We start from the raw sequence: 15,539 nt of genomic DNA, 5'->3' as shown, positions 1-15,539 counted from the left end.
TCTTTCAAGGCACACTTTAATTTGTGATTTCCTCTTCCATAGCTTCCCCTATGAACATACAATCAGTAATTTTAAACACACATTCCATTGTCATTTTCTTTTAGTATTTTGTCTGCAATCATTTTGTACTATTCTTAGCTTAGTGCTATATATAACCTCTCAACCCAGTAAACTATAGACAGTTGAAGGAGTCATGCAATTTAATTTACAAACAGCAGGGGCTCCCTATATCTGTTGAATGAATGATCACATATGTATGCAAAAGTGACCCATTTTCCAGGCATACAACCCAGCCACATTTTCTAATCTTTATTTTCTCTAAGCTTTGTGAATTCTTTATGAAGTAGAGTGACAAAGAGTGTTGATTTTTTTTCTTTAAAATGTTATTTAAGCATTCACTTTAACCACACTGGAAACATATATTGAACCCTAAAGGGAGCCCTACGTTTAAAATGGTGAAAAGGGAAATTTCCCTCAACTCTGTGGTTCTTAAATAGGCCATTAGGCTTTTCTTCTGTCAATACTTATTTTCTCAATCAGAATGAGAGACTGGTACAATTTGCCTTAAAAAACAAGAGAAATAGAACTTGTTCATTCTTGAAAATCTATTAAATCATATGTTTAGTGTTAACCGGCCTGGGCATTGACATGGAATGTTGAGAACTATGTCCAGCAAGCCCACAAGTACATCATCTACATGATCCTAACTAGAATATTCCCATTAGCTGATGTCTGTGTAGCCGTAAGCCAGGGAGTATGTATAGCACATTTTCAGAGAAGCAAGAAAAATTTAAAAATTCCCAAATCATACATAATAAATCACAGAAAGGGCCTAATATGAAAAGACTACTTCTTTTCTCCCAATTTCAATATTATATGGTTTGTTCTGTCCCTATATGTAAAAGAACTGGACACCCTAAAGAAATCTGAAACATGAATGTTTATGTGTACTTATTTAGTCCTGTATATGTACCACCTTTTTCAGTAGGAGGAAAAATAGGCAATTCGTTCATTCTTTTAATAGTTATTGAGTTACTACTCTAGACTATAACCTCTGCCTTTTCTACCTATTGAGCGATTATCCTTCAGTAAGACATCAGGCCTCTCTCGCTAAATTGCATTCATGTCTAGAAATCACAGACAGCTATAAGCTTACCTCCTTTCAGTAACACTAGAATATGCATTTACTTCAGACACTCAGTAGTATGTACATTTCTTAAGGAAATGTCTAGTTGAAGTATACCATGTAATACAGAAAATGTACCACTCCATTAATTTTCAGAGAGGAAACACATCCATGAAATCATCAAGCAGTTCAGGAAATCAAACAATATGAACACTTCTAAAAGTCTCCTTGTAGTATCACTAGACTCCACCCTCCTTCTGCAAAGGCACATCACTATCTTGACTTGTCCATTTTTTAAATTTCTGAAAACCTGGCTCTTATGTTTACCTGAAACTCACCATCTTGTCATTTACATCCTTAAGCCTGTTAATCAGATTTGTTTTAAAATCTCTGATTGATAACTCCAATATCTAGTTCTCCAATGGGTCTTTCTATTGTTTGCTTGTCTTATTTTGGTCATTTGATCCCAAATCCTGGTATAGTTGATCATTTTTTGTTTTGAGTGTGAAATACTATGTAGGAAAGATTGAAATGATGTTTTGAAGCTTTAGAAGACATTACTTTCCTCCAGATTCAGTTTTTCTTGTTTCTGGAATTGAATTTGAGTCTGAGTTTTGATGTTCCTGAAGGCTAGTTTAATTCTGAACTTACTTAAATACACATTTCTTCTCGTGGGTAGGAATAAAGGTCACTTCTTTCTAAACAGTCAGGTAATAAAAGTTGCATGGACTCATATTCTCTTTGACAAATACCAGGAAATATAGCTTTAAGTGTTGTGTTCTACTGAAATCATTCTACCTCCTCTACCTTCCATTATTGTTTGACTTTTGCTATTCTTTATACATTTATGATTGCATTATGTTGTTAATTTTATGTAAATTTTCTCAATTTTTTTTTGTGGAAGAGGATGGCATAAGAATACCAAATAAATAGGGGCGCCTGGGTGGCGCAGTCGGTTAAGCGTCCGACTTCAGCCAGGTCACGATCTCGCGGTCCGTGAGTTCGAGCCCCGCGTCGGGCTCTGGGCTGATGGCTCAGAGCCTGGAGCCTGCTTCCCATTCTGTGTCTCCCTCTCTCTCTGCCCCTTCCCAGTTCATGCTCTGTCTCTCTCTGTCCCCAAAATAAATAAACGTTGAAAAAAAAGTTAAAAAAAAAAAAAAAAAGAATACCAAATAAATAAACATAGCTATATGGGGTTTGAAAAATGTTTGGGTTATATTTCAAGGTTCTACCACCAGATAATTTTAATTTTGTTTTTTGGTGGTGCTTTTTGGTGGTCATCTGCTTGCTTTTGGTCTGGTTTGGTTTGCTCAGTATTTCTTCTTAGGAATTTTGTAATAACATCTGAATTATCTGGAAAATGGTCCCTCTCCAACTCCCACAGTTCTAGTGGGCATGTTAGTTTCCTAGGACTGCCATCACGAAGTACCAGAGGCTGGGTAGCTTAAGACAAGAAGATGTTTTTCTGTCACAGTTTGGGACAGAAGTCCAAAATTAAGGGCTTAGCAGTGTTGGGTCTTTTGGGGGGCCTCACAGAGAGAACCTGTTCCACGCTTTTCTCCTACTATTTGCTGGCAAATTGGCACATGGTGAACTCCCTGTGTTTTCACATTGTCTTCCCTTTGTATACGTCTGTCTCCCTGTCTCTCCTTCTCTTCTCATAAGGACACCAGTCATATGGGATTAAGGACCCACCCCACTCTAGTATGACCGCATCTTTTTTTTTTTTTTTAATTTTTTTTTTCAACGTTTATTTATTTTTGGGACAGAGAGAGACAGAGCATGAACGGGGGAGGGGCAGAGAGAGAGGGAGACACAGAATCGGAAACAGGCTCCAGGCTCCGAGCCATCAGCCCAGAGCCCGACGTGGGGCTCGAACCCACGGACCGCGAGATCGTGACCTGGCTGAAGTCGGATGCTTAACCGACTGCACCACCCAGGCGCCCCCTGTTTTTTTTTTTTTTTTTGTGTGTGTGTGTGTATGTGTGTGTGTGTGTTTTTTTTTTAGTATGACCACATCTTAACTAAGTTCATGGATGGGAATTCCTGACACTCAAAGCAGAAACAAATAAATCCCTTTATTTGTTTATCTATGAGATTGTTTTCTGCAATTAGAAATTGTTGTTTCTTTGTTTCTTTGTTTTAATGAAAGGATTTTCAATAGAACCAAGCACAGGACAATTTTGAATGTTAGCTGGAAGGCAAGTGAGAGAGAGGGAAATGAGTGTGAATTGAAAAATTTTTCAATATACCTATTGACACAGTTTGAATCATTAGGTCTGTTTCCAGTTTTTTTAATTCATCAAACAATCTAGATATGTACGAATGATAGATTGGTTAAATAAATTAATGAGATTTGCATTCTAAATATTGTGGTGTTATCAAAATTGTAGGGTGGATTTATGTGTACTTACATAGAAAGGGCTCAAATGTTAGGTCAAAAAATAAGCCATGGAACAAGGTGTGTATTTTGATATCATTTATGAAAACCATGCTTGCACACATATGCACCCACATACATACACACTTAGAAATGTATACCAGAGGGTATATCTAAAACTGCTGATACCGGGGGCAAAGAGAAAAGATTTCTAATTTTATCCTTCTATGTATTCTTTCTTCATATATTGCCATATATTCATTTACTACTAGCTTCATTAAAATCAAACAGGTCATCAACACAAAAGGAAATAATCTTGGCAGTGTTTCTTGCCTTCTTTGACAGGCTGTGTTTTCCTTCATTCCCATGTGTTCTCATAGTTGTAGAGACGGTTGGCCTTTGAAAAGCATGTATGTGTGGCACATACATAAGTATCTGCGGGGAATAAGAAGTTATCAGTGGTGAATAAAGAATGCTGAGCTGAGGCTGAAGTGGACAGGAGATCTGCTCCTTAGCCTTAGGCTATTGCTGCCACGGGGCCGTTATGATCCAGCATTGTGATCTTTATATATATTTCTTGATGCACATTTTTCAGTCTGTCTGTAGGATAAATTCCTAGAAGCTGTGCCGCCGAGTCCAAATAAACGTACATTTTAGATTCTGATTGATATAACTAAACAGAAGTCAATCACTATTACTGGGTTAGTATTACTAAATGGCTTTCCTCGGATATTTAGGTGAGGTACAGATTCTGGTCGGATCTTGGCGAGGGCTCCCAAAGTATAATGTGGCATTTTTATTTAATAAGAAAATTGGCTTTGCTTGCGTTCTCCCTTAGTGCAAATTTAAACTGCTTGGTGTCAAAAAATAGAGAAAAATGGAATTCGCTTCTCCCTTCTCATCCCCACACACATCAAAGCTGGTACAGCTGTCTCTGAAAAGTAGACATCTTTCACTTACGATGAAGGCAACAATAGAGACAGAACTGAGCCTCATAGCAACAAATCAGATGCCTCTAGGAGAGCCAAATGGAACAGCACAAGGCCCTGTGCCAAAAATCCGAAGAGGCAGGAAGTGCCTTGGGATGGGCTCCAGCTGCAGCGGAAATGTGAGAAGCCTCAAATGGTTAAAAGGAAATAGTCTGCCAAGGGAGAGACTTGTGTGTTGCAGGAGGTGTTGCTACAAAGAATTTTCTCTAGCTCTTTCTTGTTGAGTTATTTAATACCACGCATATCAGTTTTCTTTGTACTGAATTTCACTGCACGGGGTAGGGAAGGGGTACGGAAGACAGATACTGATTTCACCTCTTCTGCTGATGCTGCCATCTCGTCCTGCCTGTGACATCCCCATGAAAACACCACTGAAGGGTCAATGAGCTGGAAAATGGCTACTTTTATCCTCCAAAATAATATTTCACTGATATCTATGCTTGAAAATTCACACAGTATTTCAAGGGTATAGATTTATTATGAAATGTAATTTTTGCTCTGAGGGAAGGCATATACTTTCATTAAAGGAACATTTCATCCAAAGGGCAAATATAAACAGAGATGAATGTATTCATCAGTTTGAAAATCTATATGATGAGGGAAGGGGCAAATAACATTACTCCTGTTAAAGATTCTATATCCGACAAAATGAGAACTAGTATGGTGTGACCTTAGCTGAATATAATCTGTGATGCAATCTAGAATATTCATAACATAGCTTTTATTTGTGAAGTTTCTTTTTTGTATCAATTTTCAAAGCACTGTCACATGCCCTCACTGGCAAGCAATTTATGCCAATTAGTAATCTTGTGAGTTTTGCAAAATAGGTGTTAAATTTGATTCACCCATGTTCCCTCAAGTCCCTTTGTAAAAAGGTCAGAGTCTAAAATTCAATAAGCAATTCTGAGATTACAGACCTGAGAGGTAAAGTACGTTACCCAAGGTCATACTGGTTAGTAACAGAGTAAGACCTGCACTTCTGCAGAGCTCAGAGGCACAACCACTGAAGTCCTACTTGCTTTTATCCTCTCTCTCTCTTGAGAGACAACGTGGGCTCTTTGTCATCAGGCTTTTCTCTGGTTCACTGTCAATAACAGACATTATGATTTCAGAGCCGCTCTCCACACTGAGAAACTTTTCTTCGTACTGAACTACTTACTACACTTAGTGTCATGTGGCATTAGTTGTGCAGTTTGGGCTCCATGGAAGGAACATTATTTTCACACTGAAAAGGATAAAATGCACATGAAAAGGCGCAATCAAGTCCAAACACAGGTATAAAGAGAGAATGAAAGAATAGCTATCAGCTTTTAATGAGCTCACACCTCGAAGGCCTAGAAACTTTGGTGTGATGAAAAGAGTGCAGGTTGTCGTATACAGGTTGAGTTTCAATTTTGACTTTTACCTTTTTTGCTGTGTGGAATATAATCAAAATACTTCTAGCTATTTTGAGCCTTGGATTCTTCAGTGACAAAGTAGGCACGGTAATAGCTATGTCATAGGGTATTTTTAAAGAGCTAAATAATGTATGTAAAATGATTATGCTTCTTGGGTGCTTAATACATTTTAGCTATAATTAATGCAGTATGAAATCAACTTAGTGAGATGACTTAGATTGCATGTGATTTCCAGAATATATTCTAATTAATAAGTGATTTATCAGAACTTTGGGGGGAAATAAGTGGGTATTAAGACTTAGCAAGTATTCACTGAAATCAAATCGTGATACATTGATCTTAATTTATAAAGAGTGGTGCTAGATCAGGGGTCAGCAGAGTAAAGCCTAGAGGTCAGATCTGGTCTGCAGCCTATTATATGGCCTGAGAACCATGAAAGTTTTTATATTTTTAAATGATTGGAAAAACAGCTTAAAAGATATTTCACTGCCTACGAAAATTATATGAAATTTAAATTGCAGTGTCCATAAATAAAGTTTACTGGAACACAGCCACACTCATTGACTGGCATTAGGTCTAAGACAGCTTTCCATTGGAATGACAGAGCTGACTTAGCCGCAACAGAGATCATATGACCTAGAGGCCTAAAGTATTTACTACCAAGCTTTTTATAGGAAAAGTTTGCAGACCTCATAGTAGAACATTAGGTCAGAGAAAGACCCCAGACACATTATGTCTGTATTTCACCAAGTGTTTAAATCAGCCACCTGTGACAGAGGCAGCTAACTGAGGAACAAACACAAGTGCTGCTCCTCTATATTCTGTACATATTTCTGGAAGGTGCCTGCCCCCTATGATTATATATCCCAGGCTCCCTTCTTCGAGGTGTGTGGCCATGTGAAAAGCTTGGCCAATTAAATATGAGTGAAAATAGGGGCGCCTGGGTGGCGCAGTCGGTTAAGCGTCCAACTTCAGCCAGGTCGCGATCTCGCGGTCTGTGAGTTCGAGCCCCGCGTCGGGCTCTGGGCTGATGGCTCGGAGCCTGGAGCCTGTTTCCGATTCTGTGTCTCCCTCTCTCTCTGCCCCTCCCCCGTTCATGCTCTGTCTCTCTCTGTCCCAAAAATAAATAAACGTTGAAATAAATATGAGTGAAAATAACATGTATCATTTCCAAGAGAGAGTTTTCAAGAAGCAGGAGTTCCTTCTCCTATGCATTTTACCCAGCAGGTTCTAGGGGATGGCTGAGCCACAAAACATATAGAGCCAGGGGCCCTGGACTGCATGTCAGAAGTGGCAACCTGCCCACCTGAAGCACCTGTTTTGGACTTCTATTTGAGTAAAAAATAAAGTTCTGTTGTATTATCACTGAAACTTGAGGACTTTGTTTATTAGTGTCTCTCTAATTCACTCTTAAAATGTTCTGAAAAAGATAAGGCAATGTGTCTGAATGAAAATACTTACATGCATTTAGTAATGATCATCTGTGCTCAAACAGGGTTGGTTAATCAATCGATGCCAACATGGATGGAAGAGGTGTAACACCTGCATTCTTCCATCCTTGCTCCCACACTAAGAACCAATACTGCAGGACAAAATTAGTAATTTTTAATGTTTTAAGCCTGCCTTTAGAAGAATTCTTTTGGTGCACCTGGGTGGCTCAGTCGGTTAAGCATCTGACTTGATTTTGGCTTAGGTCATGACCTCAAGGTTTCTGGTATCGAGCCCTGCGCAGGGCTCTGTGCTGACAGGGTGGAGCCTACTTGAGATTCTCTCTCTCCCACTCTCTCTGTCCCCTCCCCAGCTCCTGTTCTCTCTATATCAAAAATAAATACATAAACCTTAAAATAATTTTAAAGACGATTCTATAATTATACAGGAGATTGGACTAACAATTCCTCTAATTCTGTCTTTCAGTCCTTGAATTTAATCATTAAATGCTTTCTAGCTTTAATCATGCATGTGTTATTTTGTTTCAAAAATTTAAAGGTCAGTTAGATAAAAAGCAATTCCGTGACTTTGGTTTTCTATAAATTGACGATATACACAGGTCCTAAATATACAATTCAGGGACCTTTGATTAAGTTATTCATTTTGTCATACAGTAAATAAGGTACCCGGAGGAATAGGAAGATATGATGAAGGACTGGTGTACTTGTTAAGATATATCCATCTGCAAGTAAGAAAATACCAACTAACACTGGCTTAAATAATAGAAATAAAGATATTTAATCATTTCACATGAAAGAAGTTTGCACCTGACTGAGACCATGTTAACCAAGAGATCTATGTTGCCATCATACACAATAAGATCAATTAGTAGTTAGGTAATAAGTCATACTGACATCATATAGCTGATAAGATATACTGAGAAGGGCTTATTGTTTCTTTGTTTTTATGGCCAAAAATGTATAATCTAATCATGAGAAAACATCAGATAAACTCACATTGTGGGACATTCTATTAAATAATTGACTAGTACTCTTCCAAAGTGTGAAGGTTATTTAAAAAAATAAATAAATTAGGAAAGATTGAGAAATTATCACAGATTGAAGGAGACTAAAGAGACATAATAACTAAATTCAATGTGGCAATTTGCAGTGCATCCTGAAATAGAAAAGAAGATATTAACAGAATAACTAGAAAAAGCCAAATATAGTCTATAGTATAATTAATAGTATTATACCAGCATTCATTCTTAGTTTTGATAATTGTATTATGGGTATGCAAGATGTTAACATTAGGAGGAGCTGGTTAAGGGCATATGGGAATTATCTGCTATTTTTGTCACTTTTCTGTAAATCTAAAATTATAAATATAAATATAAATATAAAAGCCTGGAGTTGGTAATTCCAGATGCAGTAGGGTGGTGCAGGAACATCATCAGGAGCTAAAGATTTGTTTCTACTTTCCCATTCTGCCATTTTTCTTTGTTCCCTTTTTTCTCTAGGTCTAGCTGCATACCAGATATTCTCCACCGCAGCTCAGATCGACACATCTCCATCCTGCTCTATTCCTGGGCAGCTAGCCTTCTATAGGGTTACCAACTGCTCTGTGGCTTCTGGTCAGGCAATGCCTGCAGAAGATCAGCATGCAAAAAGAGTGGGTTTCTTTTCACTTGGGTCTTTCCACCTCAGGCAAAGGTTTACAAGAGCCTGAGTCCCTCTACCTATGTTCCTGGTGACAGTTACTGTAGGATACCTCTCTCCTAAAGCTATGATTACAGCCCTTTACATATTCTCATAAACACTCCTGTTCCTGGCATTTTCAAGCCCACTCGTAGTAATGGCACCCTGCAATTGTAATCCCCAAGGGCTACCTGTTCCTCATAGTTCTCTTTTATCCTGCTCATACTTTATGAAACTCTCAATGACCACACTTGCATGTGCTGTCTCATTCCTGCTTAAATTCTGATATATCATTGTCACAAAATAGCCCATGCAGTTCCAAGCATCATATATGCTCTCATGTAATTAGAGAGGTGAAAGCATATAGTGCTTTTAGATACACACACACACACACACGCACGCACACACCTGCTATACATGGTTTCAATTCTACCTCTGTCACTTACTGGCTTCATAGTAGGTCTGACACCTAGTGAGTACTCAGTATTCTCCATCTCATTAACAGAGAGTTAATCGTGCTGTTGCTCAGGAGAAATGGCTCTAGAATCATCTTTTACTCACTTTCTTTCCAACCCCATAGCCAGTATGATGATGAATCTTACCAGTTTTGCCTCCAAAATATATCTAGAACCAATCAGTTACTACCCTCTGCACCCTCACAACCCTAACTCACCATGTCTCTTTGGATAATTGCTTTGGTCTCCTGCTTTGACTGCACCTGCCCTCTTTCACACACACAGTGTTATCTCAGGGACAACCAGAGACTTCTTTTCAAATGTAATTTCCATCTTGGGACTCTTCTGCTAGAACTCTCCCACTTAACTCAGAGGTAGAGCCCTACAAGATCTGCCTCCTTCTGTTACTTTCTTCCCTCACCTTATCTGTATTATTTTCTTCCTTAGGCACTGTCAGCCACACAGAGTTCCTTATTTTTGCTGAAACATAGCAAGTTTGCTTCCATCTCAGGGTCTTTGTTTTTTCCTCTACCTGAAACTTTATTCTACCAGATACTTCCCTAACTCGCTCCCTTGCTCCCTTCACTTCTGTCAGCTCAAATATCAGCCTTTCTTTATGACCCTAAATAAAAGAAAATGAAACAAAACTCCTTTTCCATTATACCGTCAACCCTCCTTATTCTGTTTTTGCATTGTTTTTCTCCATAGAACGTTACCATTACTCACATATATTAGTGTTTTTCCATATGCATACGTGCATATGCACGTACACATATATGTATAACACACATACATTCTTTTTCTCTCATTAGAATATGTTGTCCTTAATGCTATAGATTTTACTCATTATTATATCCCCATTGCCTGGAATGGTAGCTGGTACATAAAATGTACGTAAAATAATTTTAAGTAAGTGAATGTATGAGTATCAGTTAAATGTAAATCTGGAAAAAATGCTTTTTAAAGGTTATTTCCCTCCTGGGATTTGGGGACATCTCTTCATATGAAAGAAGCAAGAGAGAATTTGAACAAAATGACTTCCTCACCCACTGACGAAGCTGCTCAGAAAAGGGAAAGTCACCGCTCATCAAGAATTCCTTCAACATTCCTCTTACAGAGCCAACCTGAATGGAGACTTCCTTAGGCGGCTAGAGACAAGTTTTATGGATACAGTAAATAAATTTTTATTGCTAAGCAAGCCAAAATGTAAGCAGGAATGCTTAATGATACTCTAGCTACCCGGGGAGTGAACTTTCGCCATCCTTCATACATTGCTGACATGTCAACTACAGCACTTCACACTTGACTGAGAAGCTATTAAAACAATTACCAGGTCATTAACAAGGGCTTTTAAGACCAGTTTTGAAACCATACTAGTGAGAAAATTTGCTTTGATAGGCATATTAGACCACAGGGTGGCCTGGATTTGGACAATTTCCAACTGTCCTCTGGCTTCTCTTCTCTTATTCTTCTGATTTCTAGGGACACTCCCAAAGGTAGGTAGATGACTATTTAAAATTTCATTAAAATGGCTTCCATTTATGCCTGAACAAAGGGAAGACAACCACTTGTGCCTGTGGTTCTCAGTATCCAGATTCAGATACAGTTTTCTGTAACCAACTTTGTCCTGCTTACTCCCCTCCAAGCTTGAGGCCTTCTCTCACCCCCAACACCCAAGTTCACCGGCTCATGTGGCCTATAGCTGTCCTAAAGCTTCCACAGAAGCAGCTCACCCTCCCCTTGCTTCCCGATGCCACGCGGTACTTTCAAATAACCCTCTCTCCACTGGAGGCAAGATTTCTACCCCTTCTCTTCTCACAAGGTATAGAGAAGAACACGCACCCGTCCTGGTCATAATAATTTACATAGATTATAAGTTACAGACATGCCTAACCAAATAAATATATGTTTGTATTTTAAAGAGAAGCCTAACACAAATGGATTAAGTGCTGTTTAACTTGTTAGCTCTGAGGAAAATAGTACTGTTCTATTTTATTGAGGGAAAAATTAAAGATCACAATGAATGATACAGAGACCAGTTAGGAAGGTCTTAACTAACTCTCTCTTAATTTATGATTACATGAAAAACTAAGCAATAACTATCATTACCAGATGTCATTTTTTTGACCTTCCCTTTCTCCCTAGGGTGGGGTTCTTTATAAATAGGCCAGACATATAGAGATAGAGAGATGAATATGCATGCCAAAGAGATTAGATCTCATGTAGCTGAAATCTGACAGCTAAACCAGGTAGCCATTCTAGGGGGGTATTCTGACCCTTTAACACTTTCCACAGGACATTCTGTAGCAACTTTATTGCTTATTTGGGACACTGATGAGGAGTGTCTTCTTACTCATTTATGGCAACATTAAACAGTTGGTCAATGTGATTTCTAAACAAAGAAATTCCTAAAGCAGAGGATGTACAGATACTACATGTTCTCTCTTACTGCAGACACCTAGCCTATCTCAGAAAGAAAACAGAAATTTTGTAGAACTTCACTTAATAAGCTCTAGTCAAAGTCTGTTACTAATATGGAGACTCAGGCCTCTTTGGGGGTTTTTCCATAGACTCTTGCAGAACAAGTAACAAGTATACTTTTTGATTAGGAAAGTCTCTCTCTTTTTTCACATCAATTTTACTGCCAGCACATCTCCTCCCACAGAAAATAACTGAGTAGAAATCAGATCTTGATATTCTACTCATAGAGTCTGGCTGCAATCAATTGCAACTCTTATGGGAAGTAATCCTGCTGTCAGTTTTGTTTCATTTATTTCTTAGACTACCTAAGAGACCTATTTCAGTACTTAGAAAAATACAGATTGTTTCAGGTCTTCATGCTGTTCAAAGTAAATTACTAATAATAGCAAAATAATGGTTGGTCCCTTAATTTTAGTAATTGTTTACAATAATTAATGAAAATTCTATCATCTTCAGATAAGAGTGTTGCACTTTGAGAATCCAAATTTTTTTCTAGACGTGAACAAAAGAGACATCCTAAAGTCCTTCTAGTACATACGCTTTGTTATCTTACAAATCACATAATTAGTTACCACATGTTTATTTTTTCTCATGTGACAAAATAGGTCGTATTATCTGTTGCTATATAAAAAAAATACCTCATGATTTAATGCCTTTAAACAAGAATAAACATTTCTTGTCTCACGGTTTCTGTGGATCAGGAATCTGGGAGGAGTCTGATGGGCTCTTCTGTCTTGGGGTCTCTCTTACAGGGTTGCAATCAGGGTGTTGTGGGGGCTACAGCCATCTGAAGGCTTCAGTAGGCAAGGGAGATCTAGATCCAAGATGTCTGACTCACGTAGTTGGCAAGTTGGTGCTGGCTGTTTGCAGGAAGACTTAGCTCTCCACGGTATGGACGGCTCCACTGGACATCTTGAGTAGCCTCCTCATATACCTGTTGCATTTACCCAGAACAAATGGTCCAAGAGAGAAGAGGGCAGAAATGACAATGTGCTTGATGACCCAAGCTTAGAAATCACACACTTTTGCTCTACCAGTCACACACACAAACTCCGGCTCAGGTGGGAAGGAGTACACTAACTAGGGTATGAATCATTGGCAATCCTCCTGGAGATTGGCTGCCAGATAGCTATAAGCTGAATAATAACTAGCACCAAGTAGACACCCAATAAATACTAGTTGAATGATTTTTCTTTTTTAATAAAGTAGGAGAATGAGAAGCAGAAAGTGGAATGTCCAGAAGGAACCACAATGCTTGAATAAGCACCACATGCCCTGTTGTCTACACTGTTCTGTAAACAAATGAGAAAACTTCATTCTAAATTATTCACATAGGACCTTATTTTTATTTCTGCTTTGTAATAAATATTTTTAAAGTGAACAGTTAGGTAAAGTATAACAATTTAAATAAGTCTCTTAAGATACCCAAATATTATAACTTTGTAGTTTCCTCATCTGGGTTTGACAAAGTTACAGCAGGGAACTGCTGAACTTAAACCAGTTTTCAAATGGTTATCATAATTCTTTTAAAAATTATGTACAAATGGGGTTCTACATTGTTTTAGTACCCTTCCATAAGGAGTTCAGTGAGAATAATGTGCATAAAATTCACAATCCTGATTATCCCATTGTAACCTATATAAATTCTCCAATTTCATCCTTTTAAAATAAAGAAACAATAAAAAAACAAATAACATTAAAAAAATTTTTAAATGTGACTAACACTTGTAAATAAAAGATACACATTTTCCTTCCCTTAACCACTCCTTTTCCAAAAGATCAATGGGGTTCTCCACCGGAAGAGGGAAAATGATTTTTGAAACCAAGTCTTCTTCATCATTTCCTCTTCAAGTCCTTTTGTCCTTGGAATTAGTAGAATAAGGTGGAAGTTCTCTTAGAAGTCATCGGTGCACATAAGTCTTTGGCTTGAAAGTTTCGAAAATTTTCTGAGAGGGAAAAAGTTCTCAACACACTAAGAGCCAACTTTGTTCCTTTGAAAATTAAACGTAATTACTTCACTTGGAAGATTATTTCACAATTCAGTAGATTCACTTCCAGGAAAATTGTCTTGGTGTCAGGCCTGCTTTAGTTTCTTTTTTTCTCTTTATACTAGACTTTCAGTAGCTCTCCTTTATTTTGTGAGGCACCCTGCGGGGCATGGGAATGCTTTGCAAATTAAACACTATTTGAGTAAATTCAACATGGAAATGAAGGCCTTTATACCAGAAATTATATTTAGCCTCTGCTATTCTCCTTTGTGTCAAGGATGATGGTCAATTTCAGCATAGATATTCACATTTACTATAAAAGTGGTGCTAAAAATCTAATATTGCAAGTGTTTTTGTGAGAGAGTACTTATGTATATGGATTAGTAGCACTGCACTGTTCCGTTTCATGGTACACTTTTTTTTTTCTGTCCTCTGTGTTTCATCAACGTTCTGAAACAGTCAGTAACTAGACTCTACGCTGCTTCTTTTGGTTCTTTTGTTCTCTCCTCATAAATCATTCTCTCCAGCCCTTAAAAGACTTGTTTTTCATCTTAACTCATTCCAAATTTGTTTGTCTCTTTTAGTATGTTTTCTTGTTTTAAATCATGAGGTGGGAAGCCTTCATTGTACTTTTATAATTTTTTTAATGTTAATTTATTGTGAGAGAGTAAGCGTGAGCGGGGAAGGGGCAGAGAGAGAGGAGGATCGAGGGTCGAAAGCAGGTTCAGTGCTAACAGACGCAAGCTCGATGCGGGGCTGGATCATGACCTGAGCCGAAGTAGGATGTTCCACTGACTGAGCCACCCAGGTGCCCTGGCTGTACTTTTAGTGCTTCATTAGTAAACTTGAATGGTTTTGGCTGCTTGACTGATGGATATAGATACAAGTATATAAATATAGATAGATGATAGATACAGATAGATTTAGATATGGACATAGGTACAGATAGAGATAGAGATAGATAGAGATAGAGATAGAGATAGAGATAGAGATAGAGATAGAGATAGAGATAGATAGAGATAGAGAGATAGAGATATGTAGATAGATATGCAGAGAAGAAGCACTGTATAATATAGCAGAAAGAGCAGAGGACTACATAGTAGGAAACTTAGTTCTAGACTTTGCTGTTATACTTGCCTGCTATGGGTAATTGAGGAAATCAGTAACCACTCTGGTCTGCCTTGTCTTCATTTATTCCCTCATTCATTCAAGAAGCACATATTATGTACTTGGGGATACAGTCATTAATATAGGCTAGGTTTTCCCTTTTTTAGAGCTAAAGTGTAGTGAAGATTGACAAATTATAAACAAGTAAGCAAAGAATTCAGAGTCTTTAGATTTGGTAATTGCTTTTAATGAATTCATGTAGTAATTTGTTAGAAAATGACAGAAGTAAGAAGGGGGGCTGTATTTAAATAGAGAGACAGGAAAGCCTCTGCCTAAGAAGGCATTATTGGAATAAAAAGGACCCAGGTATGAGACAAATCAGGGGAAGTGTAGAAAGAGCAGATCAGAAAATGTAATTTTAGGTGCTTTTGTTATTTTAGGTTGTAATTTTATTTATATAAGTACCTCTCTGTCAAGGCACCCTTGAACCC

The sequence above is a fragment of the Herpailurus yagouaroundi genome, unplaced genomic scaffold (genome assembly GCF_014898765.1).
Source record: "Herpailurus yagouaroundi ecotype Mexico unplaced genomic scaffold, PumYag 162, whole genome shotgun sequence".
NCBI lineage: Eukaryota > Metazoa > Chordata > Mammalia > Carnivora > Felidae > Herpailurus > Herpailurus yagouaroundi.
The sequence above is the reverse complement of the archived record's forward strand: the minus strand, read 5'-3'. Positions refer to the sequence as shown.